Source organism: Pipistrellus hanaki (genome assembly GCF_964339955.1).
Source record: "Pipistrellus hanaki genome assembly, contig: scaffold_23, whole genome shotgun sequence".
NCBI classification, from domain to species: domain Eukaryota; kingdom Metazoa; phylum Chordata; class Mammalia; order Chiroptera; family Vespertilionidae; genus Pipistrellus; species Pipistrellus hanaki.
The window spans coordinates 7709305-7725449 of record NW_028182304.1 but is presented as its reverse complement, the minus strand read 5'-3'; the positions used below and the strand labels follow the sequence as shown (position 1 = coordinate 7725449).

General features: G+C 43.7%; 1 pseudogene across 1 annotated transcript; it reads right to left on the bottom strand.

Moving 5' to 3' along the window:
- Positions 1–2498: 2498 nt before the first annotated feature.
- On the bottom strand, positions 2499–3874 carry LOC311615872 (tubulin alpha-4A chain-like; annotated as a pseudogene). The gene has a single exon. The product of its transcript is annotated as a tubulin alpha-4A chain-like (transcript).
- Positions 3875–16145: the final 12271 nt, after the last annotated feature.

Sequence of the window (16145 nt, the reverse complement as noted above, 5' to 3'; positions counted from 1 at the left end):
AGCATATGTGCATTTCCATTGAAATGGTGCCTCTGGGAAGGAAGCTGTGTGAGATGTGTGTTGTTCAAGGAACTATGTGCAGCAGGTATTCCTCACGTGTTTCCAGTACAAGTGAAGATTGAAGGACATGCCCAGATCGTAACCTTATACATTTGTAGCTGAAGATTTTTTTTGAATTATGCTTTTATGAAATGTTTTACTTTCTAATTCACTAACCTGTAAATTGCTTACTGTACCCTGTCTGGTTCCTGATTTTATAGTAAAGATATTTTTCTCTAGTACCTTAATTTTTTCTTTTTTCTTTATTTTTTGGTTATTTTCACTTCTAGGGATGATTGCCAAGCACCATTATGATATATCATCATAGATTTAACAGCTATTGTTTGGAGTTAACAGATATTGTTTTAATCCCACCCTCTCTGTGCTTTAGGAGCGACAGCAAAATACCAGAAAATTACTCTTTGGCCAATATTGGCTTACAGTGCATTGCTGCCCAAGGCCTTGAAAGAAAATCTGCTTGATTTTGTGATGCCAGTTTGCATGTTTGATCCCAGAACATATGGGGATGTAGGAGGCATCTGATTTTTTTTTCTCTCATATTGATGTATCTCTCAATATCTCTCTTCTTCTCTCCCTTCCCTTGCGTTCTCTCTCTCTCTCTCTCTCTCTCTCTCTCTCTCTCTCTCTCTCTCTCTCTCTCTCTCTTTCTCTCTCTAAATTTTCTCAAATGAGGATTATCAAAATTTCCAAACATTCACTCTGGTACCCTGATAGAGGCCTCTGCTTGCACAGCCTACCTTTACTCACTCTTTCCTGCCTTTGCCTGGGACATTCCCACTGTAGCTGGGGACACTGTGTTCTTCCCAGGGTTTGGAAGAGAGGAGGCCCAGTCAAGGCCCTGGTGGGAATCTATCTGCTCTCCTGCAATGAGATTATTCAATGCTTTGGTTAAAAATTATAAACGAACTTGCAAATTGGGTGCTAGTTATTACTTCAGAAAGCAAAAAAGAAAGAAAAAAATTGAGATCTGTCTTTATTTATTAAGCAGGAAAAAAAAAAAAATGTGTGGCCAAGACTGTTACTTAATCTTCTCCCAAAGTAAGCAGGATGGGGGGAAGGGAGTGACACGTAGCAATCCAAGTTTAAATTTGCCTCATAAAAAATCTAGAGGACAGAATTGAAGCTCTTAATTGATTAGAAATGTAAAGTGTTATTAATCTAGGACATGCAAAATACATTTGACTTGCCAGCTTTAAAAGTTCACAGTATAAATTAAATTTGGAGAAGTTATATAAATGTGGTAACTAAATGCCTAGAGTAAATAATTAAGAATTCAAGATGTATTACTTGTTTGGTATGTCTATGTTTATTAATTTGAAAGTATGAAGTTGTAACCATTGTGGTCCAAAATGTTAAAAGCAGGGACCAAATTCTAAAGTTAACTACTGTTTGTCTCAATTGGCCATTTAAAGTTCATGTGATTAATGATTACAGTACGTTGTGAAATCTTTAGAAGAAATACCATCAAGCAGAGGGTCTTTTCAGAAAATTCAGGGAGTCTGATTGCAATGTAGGGGTCACTGCTCCCCCTACTAGCAGGAGGCAAGCGCCTTTCCCAGTGGAAACAGAGTGGACTGCTGGATGAAAACACCTCGGTGGGAGCACCTCCTTTGCCATCTGGGACCTGCACCACGCTCCCTGCCTCTGCCCACCAGGCGTCCAGGGTATGAGTAGCGGTGGCAGGGACAAGGAGAGAAATTCCCTTGTGAACCCCTGCCCCGCAATGAGACGGTTATAGTTATAGTATGTATTCCTCTTTAGGCCTTCAGCTCAACATTGTATTTATGAGGGATACAGATCCAGGTGTAACCTGTATGATGGTGATGTTAGGTGTGTGTTAATAAGGGCTAAATATCTTTATTTTCAGAAAAAGTTTTTCGGTGTGAAATTAACATTTTCCAAAAGTACTCTTTGAATAAACAAAGGCTGAATGCCTGTGTGGCAGGCCCTGTGTTAGATATGGGGACATAAAAATGTGTTAAGAGACTGTTTCTACTTGTAGGAACTTATAGGAATAGGTAAAACAATACAGACATTTAAGACTTATCTAATTTAAAGTATGAAGCTAGGGCTTAGTGGATATTAGTGTGCTGTTTGATTTATAATTATTTGTGTGATTTAACCTCCGGCGACTGCTTGGACACTTTTCACCGATGTTCAGTTAGGGGGGTTTAGAGGTGCAGCTAAATCTGTATCTGCAGGAAAAATGTGACATTTTAAATTTCAAGCGGCTGGAAGCCTGAGAATAGGGTACTGGACCTGCTCCCTCCTCCCTTGCCTTTTCTATAAGATTTGAGGCATGGTTAAGGATATAGAAAGAAGGTTTGAAAGTTATGAAAAAAAGAGAGTTCAGAAAGAGAATGTCCTGACAGGTTAGCTAGGAGAGGCAAGCTGTTAGCTTCCTGGTAGACACTGGGGCAGCCTAGTCAGTCTTTTTTTTTTTTTTTTTTTTTTTTTTTGTGCAAGGAGACTGATTATTTCGAAAAGATTTTGCAATGAACATAGTGAGTGGGCTCCAGGCAGCTGGTCTATTCTTCTCCCTCATCCTCGTCCTCATAGGAGTCGATGCCAACTTCCTCATAATCCTTCTCCAGGGCAGCCATATCCTCCCGGGCCTCAGAAAACTCACCCTCCTCCATGCCCTCGCCCACATACCAGTGCACAAATGCCCTCTTTGCATGCATCAGGTCGAAATTGTGGTCCAGACGGGCCCAGGACTTGGCAATGGAAGTCGTGTTACTCAGCATGAACATGGCAAGCTGCACCTTGGCCATGTCACCTACGGGCACTACAGATGGTGGTTGGTAGTTGATGCCAACCTTGAAGCCTGTGGGGCATCAGTCCACAAACTGAATACTGAGCTTGGTCTTAGTGCCAGCGATAGCAGCGTTGACATCCTTGGGCACCATGTCTGGGGATACATGAGTAGGGCACCAGATTGGGAGGCAGCTATGCTCACCACTATACCACCAACGCGATCAAAGGCACCAGATTGTTCTGGAACTCTGTCAGGTCCACGTTGAGGGCCCCGTCAAAGCACAGGGAAGCTGTGATGGAGAAGATGATCTGCCTGATGAGGCAGTTGAGGTTGGTGTAGGTGTGGTGTTCAATGTCCAGGTTGCGGAGGCATATGTCTTAGATAGCTTCATTGTTCACTCTGAAGGCACAGTCAGAGATCAGACGAGATTGGGCGTGTTCAGGGTGGTATGGCCGTAGACTGAAGGCACTGTCTGAGTGCTCCATGGTGGTGTGGGTGGTCAGGATGCAGTTTTAGGGCTCAACCACAGATGTGGACACCTGAAGAAATGGGTAGATGGAGAACTCCAACTTGGATTTCATGCCATAATCAATAGAGAGCCTCTCCATCAAGAGTGAGGTGAAGCCTGAGCCAGTGCCCCTTCCAAAGCTGTGAAAGACCAGGAAGCCCTGAAGTCCTGTGCACTGGTCAGACAGCTTGTGGATCCAGTCCAGTACTGGGTCAATGATCTTGCCAATGGTATAGTGACCACGGGCATAGTTGTTTGCAGCATCCTCTTTCCCGGTGATGAGCTGCTCTGGATGGAAGAGCTGCCGGTATAGGCCGTTCCGGATCTCATCAATTACAGTGGGCTCCAAATCCACAAAAACTGCCCTGGGCATGTGCTTTCCAGCTCCGGTTTCACAGAAGAAGGTGGTGAAGTAGTCGTTTCCTCCACCTGTGGTCTTGTCACTGGGCATCTGCCCATCAGGCTGAATCCCATGTTCCAGGCAGTGCAGCTCCCAGCAGGGATTGCCCATCTGGACACCTGCCTGCCCCACATGGACTGAGATAAGATTCATGCATGTTGAATCCGGGCAGTGGGTGTCACGTAGAGTCCGGGTGACGGGTCTCAGTGAGAAGTGCCAGCCTATTCAGTCTTGACAGAGCCGATAGGACCCATACATCAGTCCAGGGATCCACCAGACAAACTTCCTGTTTTCCTTAAACATCAAAGAAGGACTGTGGATCTCGGAAGGAACACGTACTGGGGTAATGCAGCTGCTGAAGGCTCTTGTCTCAGCACCTGTCCTAGCCTTGCGAGATGACACAAAGCCCTTCCACCTCTACGTGAGTGAGGTAAGGGGCATTGCCAAAGGGATTTTTACTCAGACTCTAGGTCCCTGGAAGAGACCTGTTGCCTAAGAGACTGGACCCTGTGGCAACAGGGTGGCCAGCATGCCTCCGGGCAGTGGCCACCACAGAATTGATAGTGATGGAGGCAGATAAGCAGACTCTGGGCCAGGAGCTACACTTGCCATCAACCCTGCCGGCCTGCTTCCAGATGATGGTCCAGAGAAGCCCATTCATGGCTGCATGGAGGTGATGCAGTGCTGCCAAAATCACCAGACGAGGCAGAGGTAGCAGTTGTCACCCTGGACCACACCATTTGGGCACAGCTCCTGAACTTTTGGCCTTGATCCAGGCCCTATGATAGAGACACTGGGATATCCACAGAGAAAGAGGGTTACCAACTGCTGCAGGAAGGAATTGGCTGAACAGAAGCAAGCCTCCGAAAAACCAGATGATTGGTGGACACTCCAGATGACAGACTGTTGGTCCTAGAGGCTCTAGGTCAGACATTAGTTGCCCAGTGATACCAGGTTACCCACTTAGGTGTCAACAAGACTTCTGAGCTTCTGTGAGGCAGAGTTGCTGGAAGTACTGTCTGAGCACAGGTAAATGCTAAGCAAGGTAAGGAGGGGGGGGGGTCACCCTGGGAATTCGGGTCTCAGGGAACTTCCCCAGGAGAGCATTAGTAGGTGGATTTCAGAGATTAAACCACCAGCATTAGGGTCTAGTTTTTGTAGACACTTCAGATTAGGTTGAAGTATACCCCACTGGGACAGGAACTGCCTCTATAGTGGTCAGGAGATTGCTCCAGGAGATTAGGGCTGCCAGCATTGCTCAAGCCTTAGGACAGGCATGGGCAGGACTCTGAAAAGGAGTTTAACTAAATGTGTCCTAGAATCGGTGAAAATTGGCCCTCTTATGGGCCAGGTGTACCCCTACTGAGGTGGTTTCCTCCTTTTTGAGATCATGTAACCATTCCCTTGCTCAAGTCCTTACAGGCTCTGTAGTTTGCTTGTTCCAGATGCATTGCCAGTGCCCACCGCAGACCCTGTAGCCTGAGAACTCAGGGTGGGTAAAGAAATTCACTGTCCAAGGACTCAAAGGGATGGTACACTGTTATTCTGAGCACGCCCACAGCTGTTGAAGTAGACGGCACCCAGACCTGACTACATGACTCCCAGCTCCTGCATGGCCTGGATCCTGGCAACTGGTGGCCTCACCTGTGAGATCCCTAGCCTGGGCTCCACATAGGCCAGGAGGAGACTTGATACCTGCAGGAGGGGAACTTGACTTCAGTGAGGACAATACTGATGGGAACTGTTGCTGGAAACCAAATCAGTTTCACTGAAAAAGAGATATTGACAGGAGGCCAGGAAGGCTGGTCAAAAACCTTAATTGCCCTAACCTTTAGTTGAGATTTTGTTAGCTGAAGCAGAATCTACCTTGTCTGTGAAATTTTCTGTTATTTCCTGCCTAAGGGCTACATGTAAATTTCTGTTTATGTTGCTTAAGATGTGTTCCCCAAAGCCTCAATAAAAGGGGATGGCAGGGCCAGAGCAGTAGTAGTTCTCCCACTAGAGTTGGACTGCCGCCTGGCCCCCCAAATCGCCAAATTGAATTTCTTCAAGTCTCTTTTCATTTGTGTGCGGCCCTTCTCCAGAACCTGAACCCTGAATTGGAACTCTTTCTACGCGGGCGTGAAAGAGAGTCCAATATCTGGCGCCTTCAACGCGGGGCTTCTGGAGGAGAAGGTATTTTTCGCCTAGAGCAAAGGAGGAAAAATACACCGAGAAAAGGTGTGGAAGATTCACCAGAAAAAAGGTGAGGGAAATTCACCGCACTCAAAGCCCACGGCCAGCTGCAGCGTCGCGAACTGTAAGCAGGGTGGGAACGTCTTTTTTCAGCCAGGCTAATGGGGAAGAATTAGGTTATAAAAATAAAGTAAACTTTATTATAGAATTTTGGTTTGTATGATTAAAGAATGTGGTTTATTGTGCAAATTAAAGTCTTAGTTTGTATTTGGAATTTAAAATCTGTAATAAGAAATGAAACTCCACCATTGGAACCGCCTCTGGTGCAGAGAAATTCAAAGGTGGCAGGAGTGGGCAGAGCCATCTGCTCTCCGAAAATGAGATTACTTAATGCTTTGTTTAAAAGTTATAAAAGAACTTGCAAGTTGGGTGTTATCTTGGCCAAATTGGGTGATAGTTACTACTTCAGAAAGCAAAAAAGAAAGAAAAAATTTAAGACCTGTCTTTATCTTTTAAGCATGAAAAAGTGTGGCCAGATCTGTTGTTGAAACTTCTCCCAAAGTAAGCTTGATGTGGGGGAAGGGAGAGACCAGGCAATCCTATAAGGAAGACCACTCTCCCAGTAAGCTAAGGAATGTGGTAACTTGCATTTGAATGGCTACAAACTTCCTCCAAACTCCTGTGGCAAAATTTTTGTGGAAGTTTGCTTAATTATAAAAATAAAGTAAAAGTTTAAAGTTGCCTCATAAAAAATCTAGAGGACAGAATGGAAGCTCTTAATTGACTATGTCTTGTATTTTCTTAGAAATGTAAAGTGTTATTAATCTAGGACATGCAAAATATATTTGACTTGCCAGCTTTAAAAGCTCAAAGTGGAAATTAAATGAGGAGAAATTATATAGTTAAAATGGGTTTTCTTTAATGATTAAGAATTCAAAATAAGATGCTTATTATTGGTTTAATTAAAAAAGAGTATTAATTCTGTGATCTCAACCAAAAATTTTCTATGCAAAAACTACTCTAAATCTAATTGATATCTTAAGATAACAATAGATAATAATAACATGTATTATAATATTTAAATCATATATAGATATTTGTTTGATGGTCTTTTCCCATATTAAAATTTCAAGGCCTTAACAGAGATGATTCTTGGAAAGCTCCAAGGGCCCGGAGAAATACAAGAAATTTATTCTCTTCTTAAATGATTTAAAACAGATTTAATATACTTGAAATTGCATGGAAAGCCTTATCAAATAAAAATTAAGATATATTTTAAATGTTATGAAGGTTTTGGCCTCTTAAGATGGGCAAAATGAAGTAACTAAATATTTCTTCCAGTTTGAAATTGAATTATCATGGATTAAAGCAAAGAATATCCTTGCATGGTATTATTCTACAATGTCATTTATAATTTTTGATATTTTACAACAGCATATTGTACAATTATTCCAAACAAAATTAAAAATCTAATTTTCGAATGTTTGGCAGCAATTTAAAAGGACATGAAAGGATTTAATCTCTTCCACTGTGTGGAAAGCCTCACTGGGAAGGCGCTTGAACATTCTATATTGGCCTTTCTTGCCTTATTTGCAAAGAGGGACCCTCTCGTCACAATAATTGCCCACAGCTGTTGCTTGAGTTTTCAGTTCATGCTGAGGTTAAAACCTCATGGTGGCTGGTACCATGGATCCGTCTCTCACACAATGGGGTGAGCTGGATCCTCCCTGGAGAAGAAACCTGGGTTCCCCAAGATATGTGATCAATGCCGGGGCCCTGCCAGCAGGCGAGGGGATCCCAAGGCAGGTGCTGGGCATGGAGGCCATAGGGGCATAGGCTACCAAGGAGACAGAACTGAACCTCACATCACCCTGCTTGGCCCCAGAGGATGGCTGGTTAGCCAATGACGGGTAAGATTCCTCAAGAGAGGGACAACCTAAGACAGGCACAGCCGCAGAGGGCCATCAGGAGAGGACCTGGGGGCCAACAGAGGTGGGGCACAGATCCTCACCCCCCCAACGCTGCAGAGGCTTGAACACTCGCCCTTTTGAGGGATGTCTCCTGCCCCATGGCTGCTTCACGCTTCCCATACCCAGCTCAGATTGGGACCCAGGCAACAAACAGATTTGGTCCAGCTCAGATTGAGACCCAGCTCCAAACAAGAGACTTGGCACGGCTCATATTGAGACCCAAGCAACAGAGAAGTGGCTGATGGCGACTGTCCTACATCTAAATCCAGCCTAAATCTACGAGTGCTCAGGGCTTTCTCAAGGATGCATATAATCTTTTCCATTAATATTTACAGAGTAAACTAAAATTGTTGTTAAAGTACTAATTTGACAGTAAAATAGTCAAGTTTTCAGATTAATTTAAATTGGCTAAATGAAATGAGTTAATATTCAAGAAAATTTAATTGTACAACAGGCTGTTCCTAAAGTATTAACCAAAATTTCTATTGGTAGTCCATTTCATGGTAAAATTATTTCACATACAATAAACCCTAAAGCAGTCATAGTTTTTGTACAAAAAACTAAAATTTAAAAGTTATCAAAACAGCATTATAAAATTTTTTTTTCAAAAAACCTCCTAATAATTAAATAGAAAAAAGGGGGATAGTGGAAAATACCATGTAAGAAAAAATGTCCTGTAAGTAAATTACATCTAGAAAAAATTTTTTTCTTTTGAAAACCAATTTTCATTTGTAATAACAGTAAGACAGCCATGAAAAACACACATAGTACCAAAATAAGTCAAAGAAAAATTGTTTGAAAAAAAAAAAATTAATTAAAAGTATCCCAAGTAAAATTTATAGAAAAGATTCCTTTATTAATTTTGGTCGAGATATGTTTGTATATTTTCAGAAAACAACTCCAAGACCATGTGGATTCCTGCAACAGAGAAGAATTGACAGGACTGCTCCAGCCATAAAGACAGGAGGAAAAACAGACCAGAGATGGAAGACGCTGACGACGCCTTGCCATACTGGCAGTCAGCAGATGTGCGTCGCTGTAGGTTGTCCAGGACCAAACCAGAGGTCAGACCTGCATGGCCACCATTTTTCCACCATTGCTGACATGGACTCAGAACTGTTGGACATTAAAATTTGGACTTGAAACTTTTGGAAACTGAAATTTGGACTCAAAAAACTGTTGGACATTGAATCTGGGATTCAAAACTGTTGGCCCAGAAAGAAACATACTGCAGACTGATTTCATTTGACTCAGCATAGCCATTGTTGCTTGTTTCATTTTTTTGTTTGTCTGTTTATTTCTAGTCTGCATATGCGAAATTTTTTAAGGAAAGAAAACGGGGGAGATGCTGGAAACCAAATCAGTTTCACTGAAAAAGAGATATTGACAGGAAGCCAGGAAGGCTGGTCAAAAACCTTAATTGCCCTAACCTTTAGTTGAGATTTTGTTAGCTGAAGCAGAATCTACCTTGTCTGTGAAATTTTCTGTTATTTCCTGCCTAAGGGCTACATGTAAATTTCTGTTTATGTTGCTTAAGATGTGTTCCCCAAAGCCTCAATAAAAGGGGATGGCAGGGCCAGAGCAGTAGTAGTTCTCCCACTAGAGTTGGACTGCCGCCTGGCCCCCCAAATCGCCAAATTGAATTTCTTCAAGTCTCTTTTCATTTGTGTGCGGCCCTTCTCCAGAACCTGAACCCTGAATTGGAACTCTTTCTACGCGGGCGTGAAAGAGAGTCCAATAAACTGTGATACTAAGGATCATGGTAACTGTATATGTTGTTTATACTGATTCTTACTCATGTTGTCAAGAAGCTTTTTACTAGCCAGTGAGAAAGTCCAGGGCTAAGTAAGACTAGATAACAGAACAATAAATGCCCTAAAATGAAGTATTCTGAGTCAATGATTTGACTTATGCACATAAGACCGGGGGGGTGGGGGGGAATGAGAGGGCAAGGTGGGGTGGGGCGGGGCTAAACCTGACTCCATTTTGTACTGTGGGGCAGGGCAGAGCTATCCTCCATTTTGTGTAACTGGACCCTAGCCCTCACCCAACCAATCAGGGTGAGCCAAAGCAGTGACTCCACCACTCCTACAAAACCCGTTGACCTGTCAAAGTTGGTCTCTCTTCCGCCATGCTGTCAGTGTGAGTGGGACAGAGCCCATGCTAGCATGGAAGAGGCTCTTTTGTTTATTGCATCAGACTCGGCTTCCTGGTGGTCCTTGGCAATCACTAAATCTAGACATAACACCTCATTCCCGTTTGCTTACCTCTATTCTGCCCCACCATTTTGAGGCCATCACCACATTATTTCCCTATGTCCATGGAGTATGTATCTATGTACCCCGTTTCGACGAATATAAGACAGTGTCTTATATTAATTTTTTCTCTCAAAGTTGCGCTAGGTCTTATTTTCAGGGGATGTCTTATCTTTTCATGCGCTAGGTCTTATTTTTGGAGGATGTCTTATTTTCGTGGAAACGGGTATATACTTTGAAATATATCTTTTTTTATTTTAAAGGGAGGGAGAGGAAGAGATAAATACATCAATGATGAGAGAGAATTACTGAATTCCTGCCTCCTGCATGTCCCCACCCTCACCCAACTAAGAATTGAACTTATAATCCATGTATGTTTCCAGACCAGGAATAGAACTGTGACCTCCTGGATCACAGGTCAATGCTCAACTATTGACCAACACCAGCTGGGCTATATTATTTAAAATAAAATAAAATGTATTTTTTTCTCATTGATAGTATTACAAATGTCTCCCACTTTCCCCTGTGCATATATTACTTGGGGGATGTCTTCCAGTTCTCCCCACACACTTTTCCAGGGAGATCTCCAAGTCTGTTCCAATAAACCAGGCCTATGGCCCCATCTTGTTCTTCCCCAGGCCCACTTGCTGAACCACACCACCTTTACTGACCAATGTCATTGGCTGGGATGCTAGCCTTTCCCTTAGCATTTTTGAAAACTACATTACCCAGTGAGGAATGCACCAGTATGGGTGGAGCTAAAGGGCAATTTTGGTGTCAATGCATCATGTTATGGCAGGACTTCCTCCTTCCTCCTCCTGGTGGGCATTTTGACCTCTTCAGTTTCTTCAAGGCCTCCCTGGCTTCAGTCCACTGTTCATGATTAGGAGGAGGCCTAGGAGGAAGCGTCCTTGCTGTGCAGTGGTGTCTGAGATTTTCTGTTCACCAACAGGCCACGATTGTAGCCTCTGTGTCTCCCAGACTCTTCTCTGCTTACACTTTCTTGGAGCCTGAACCCAATTAACCCTCTAACCTTGGGAACTAGCACCTTTCATTTAGAGCAGCCCAGAAAGCTACATCCAGAATTCTGAGTCTATACTGGGTGACACAAAGTGTGATGCAGGAAATAGGGCCACAGGTTGCAATGCCAACTTCTAAGGATAAGGTGATGGGCTGAGCTGGTGATGGGGCAGAGCCAGTGAAGGAGCTAAGTAGGGAAGATTAGAAAAACCCAGGCCTGTTTTGATTGTAAAGGCAACAATGAGATGAGGTGTGGTTTACTTTCATTCTCGGGACACTGGGGCCAAAATGGATGGGAAAAAAGAAGGACATTTCTGAGGTAGGATTCTAAATTTTCCAAAAGTTGCTCAGAGGAAGAACAGACTAGAAGGCAGAGGACAGCCGCTGTGGACAGGAAGGAAAAGTCCTGTAGATGATAAGGTAACTGGCAAGACTGTGCACTGAGGACTGAGCTCTGAAATCATCCAGGCATCTCAAGATCACCTGGGCTCATAGATCCTGGCTGTGTTTTCCAGGCTCTCAACAGACCATTTTCTTTTCATGAATTCCTTCAAATGCAGTATTGATTCATGAAGCTTATTTTAGTGCTTCCCACTCTTGTGGCTAATGCGAGAATAGTGTCTTGGGACTACCAACAACTCATATCCTAAGGATACACGGTACTTTAAACAGGTACTAACCCAGAATTCTAAGGCTATGACTAGGGCTTCCTAAAGTGAACCTTCTTCCTGTCAACCAGTGTAATTATTGAGAGGTCCTCCAAGGCAATGGCTGCCAACCATTTGTCTGTGACCACTGGTGCTCTGTGAGGGTGGAAAGGTTGCCGACCACTGGTTTAAGAATATTTTTGGAGCAGTGGTCGTCAACCCGTGATCCATGGACCACTTGTGCTCCATGAGATCCTAAAGGTTGGTGACTATTCTTCCAAGCATAGGTTCCAGCATGTGCAAAGGCTTTGTATGAAGAGTGAGCTGATTCATGAACCAGCAGGTATATTTATTTAATATATACAACACAGGCATGTGATCTAACCAGTGCATGGGTCTCCATTCAACCAACTGACACAAAGCAGCCAGGGCTGTAAATCACTTTACTATAGAAAATCATGGTCAGGTTGGTAATGGTAGTAGTAGCTCAGAAGGGACAGTGTGAGCCTGAGAACTGGCTTTTCTGCTGGGGCCACTGTGTGGGAGGTGGGTGTCACAACACAGAAGAGGGATAGAAGTTTTCATCTAGAGTTTGGGGAGAGGTAATAATTTTGCAGTGATCAAGGCCTTTAAAAATGAGTGGACCTGAGATTAACTGGAGGCTAAATAATTATTCAAACCAATGTGACTAGGGCTGGTAGATATCAACTTCTCTAAACACTTATCAGGATTTTTCATAGCCCTTGACGTGACCTGACTGTGGGAAGGTGCAGTCAGTTTTGTGGATTAGCTTAGAGCCTTGAGTGGCAATCTGTGAGACGCACTGGGCATGATGCAGGGGGACATCGGGGCTGGGACTTGAGGGGTGGTTACATGAGAGATGTGGAGAGCATTCTCTGAACAACAACACATGCCAAGTAATAACTCGTAGGCCAAGGAGATGACTATGGAGGCTGGGACTGAGAGAGTGCAGGTGTGAGCCAGATGTGGTAAAGAGTGATGTCCACTTGAAAAGGGAATGTGAGTTGATAGCCATGGCACCCTGATACTGACCTAAGAGTGAAGTCCATTTCTGGTGGTGTCTGAATGATCAAATAAGGTGAATTTTAGGGTAATTGCCTGTAAAAGGGGTGTTTGGGCACTACATTGAGTTACAGAGCTTAGATGCCATTTAACTAACCACCTGCCTTTTGTTGTTGGGGGTGACACACTGGTTAATACAAGTGATATTGCATACATCAGTGTTACCCAGACTTCAAAATCACCAAAGGCATGGGTATAGGAGAATTGTAAGAGGTAAGAGATTATGGAGATGGTGAACTATAATTTTGGGGGAATAGGTGATTAGAAAACAATTTGTCCTTACCACAGCAAATTTGCATTACCTTTGAAGTTATGCCTCTGGGAATGTGGCTGTGTTATTCAAAGAACTATTCTAACAGGTAGTGCAAAGCTATGGCCTCAGCACCTTGCAATTGGGGTCAAAAAGGTGAAGTGTGATGCCATGTATTTGGAGTCTTTGAGAAACAATCTGAGGGTATTGCCTGATAAGACCAGTATCAAATCACTCACACTATCTTTATGGCCAGCATCTCTCTTTATCCTATGGTTTTCACACCCACTCTGCTGAAAAATGTCAGTGTGGCATACATGGAGGTCCAGAGCTGAGGTATATTTCACCTACTCAAAAATGCCTTTATTATAGTTGGAAGACAAAATGTCAAATCACTCATTGGCCAATATTGGTTTATTTTGTATTGCTGACCTAGACATTTAATGAAAATCTGCATGACTTTTTGGTTGTAATTTTTTAACCTGCTGCCTGTATTATTGGCGAGGTCAATGATCACCCAGAAGAAGAGTCCTTTGTTGTGCTTCTGTGATCAATATGAATTATAGTCTCTGTTCATAGAATGTCTTACATACTGCAAAGAAGCCCTGAGCCATGATGTGTGAAATTTCACAGGCTGTTTTCAATTTGTTGTAACACTGTGAAATGCAAGTTATATTGGGACAAACACTGTTTTCCTAGTGAGTAGAAGAGACAGCAGTATATTGAATGAAAAATGCCTCTTCTAGCCGAAACCGGTTTGGCTTAGTGGTAGAGCGTCGGACTGCGGACTGAAAGGTCCCAGGTTCGATTCCGGTCAAGGGCATGTACATTGGTTGCGGGCACATTCCTGGTAGGGGGTGTGCAAGAGGCAGCTGGTCGATGTTTCTCTCTCATCGACGTTTCTAGCTCTCTATCTCTCTCCCTTCCTCTCTGTAAAAAAATCAATAAAATATATTAAAAAAAAGAAAGAAAAATGCCTCTTCTGACCATTACCCACAAATGACCCAGTCCTGAGGCTTGTTTGTTCTTTTTGTAGCTGAAGTGATTGGTTGCGAAAAGAATTTCATGGTTTTGGGGATTCCCTGGCACCGTCTATGGTGCTCACCTCAAGGTTATCACAACAAACAGGAAATCAAAGCTAGAAGAAGGATTGTCTCATAATTAGTCCCAGGTTGTGTGTTTTGGGACAATTTAGCATTCCTGATCATTCTGATGGCAGTAGTCTTTACTTCTGGACAATATTTGCTGCCACAGAGGCAACAATGATTCTCTCAGAAAATGAGGAGAGAGATGGTCATGTCTATAGAGAGGTGCCATCTTTATTTTCTAACAAGAGAGGGATATCTATGTTTTTATTTGGAACCACATTGTAAGGTGTATGTATAACTGACATGCAACAAAAAGCACTTTTCTAATGTGGACTATTTGGTGAGGTTGAACATAGGAATAAAGCTCAAAAGAATTACTTGTGCAAGAAGCTTCTCTGTTACCAATACCCATGGTGGGGCAAAAGTATGCTTACAGTTGTGAGTATGCAAAACACAGAATTCATTTTCTTAACCTAATATATAAAAACCCAGGGTCCATAACAGCCACAAGGACCAGATGTCCGACCACTATGTTAGGGAACTGAGGGAGCAGGTGGTGATTAATCAGTGGCAGCATTGACTAGCAAAGGGCTGGAAGGCAGACCTCCTGGTCCTTCTTTCTGGCCCTCAAACTCCAATCAAGCAGTGGTGGAGGCATGGCAGAACTGGGGCCTGGCTACCTTTGTAGTCCTGCAGGGTCTACCTCAAGAGGACAGGCCAGGCACCAATGGACCAGTTCTGCTGGTTTCCTGGAACTCGGCCTCAGGCACTGAGGCTGCTTCCCCTCTCTAAATGTGCAGCAGCCTTCCGTGACAGGGGACTTGTGGCAGCAAGGACTGGATTGGCAGAGGCAGGGCCTGTTGGAGGGTGCCCTATACTCCCCACATGGCCAGGTTGGCTGTGAGTGCTCCTGATGGCCCACAGGCGCTGCTTCAGCTTGGCCAGTTGGCTCAGCTTGGTGTGCACAGAAGCGCAAGCACCACCTGCATGCCACACCCCCACTTCTATCAGTCCCACCAGCCCCAAGATGTTTCTGGGAAGACCCCAACATCAGAACACACCTGGTTCCTGAGGAGGTGGATGGCACCACAGGCAACATTTGATGGCCAATATTGTGCCTACCACAGTTTGAATCGGGAAGAGAAAAGTGAAAAGGGACAACCACAACAAACCATTGAGACATACCAGGTGGGCTATATATATATTATTTAAGATTAAAAAATGTATTTTTTAAAATATACATTTTGTTGATATTTTACAGAGTGGAAGGGAGAGGGATAGAGAGTTAGAAACATCAATCAGCTGCCCCCTGCACACTTTCTATTGGGTTTGTGCCCACAACCAAAATACATGCCTTTGATCAGAATTGAACCTGGGACCCTTGAGTCCCTAGGCCAATGCTCTTTCCACTGAGCCAAACCGAATAGGGATAAAATAAAATACAAAATATATTATTTAACATTGATAGTATTACAGATGTCTCCCATTTTTTGTCTGTGTATATATTCTTTAGGGGATCTCTCCCAGTTCTCCCCACACCCCAATCCTGGGAGATCTGCCAGTCTGTTCCAGTTAACCAGGCCTCTGGCCCCATCTTGTCCTTCCCCAGGGCCACTTGCTTAAGCAAGTCACCTGTATTCACCTACTTAATTGTCTGGGATGCTAGCTCTCCTTGGCGTTTGAGAAAACTACATTGCCCAGAAAGGAATGCGACCACGTAGGTGGAGCTAAAGGGCACTTTTGTTTCAGTGCTTCCTGATGGGGCGGGACTTCCGCCTTCCTCCTCCTGGCGGGCATTTAGAACTCCAGGTTCTTCAGGGACTCACAGGTTCAGCACACTGGTCCTCAGAAGAAGGAGGCGGAGGAGGCTTAGGACCCAAGGGCCCGAGATTGGCGTCTCCGTGACTCCAGGCTCCTCTCTGCTCACAGCG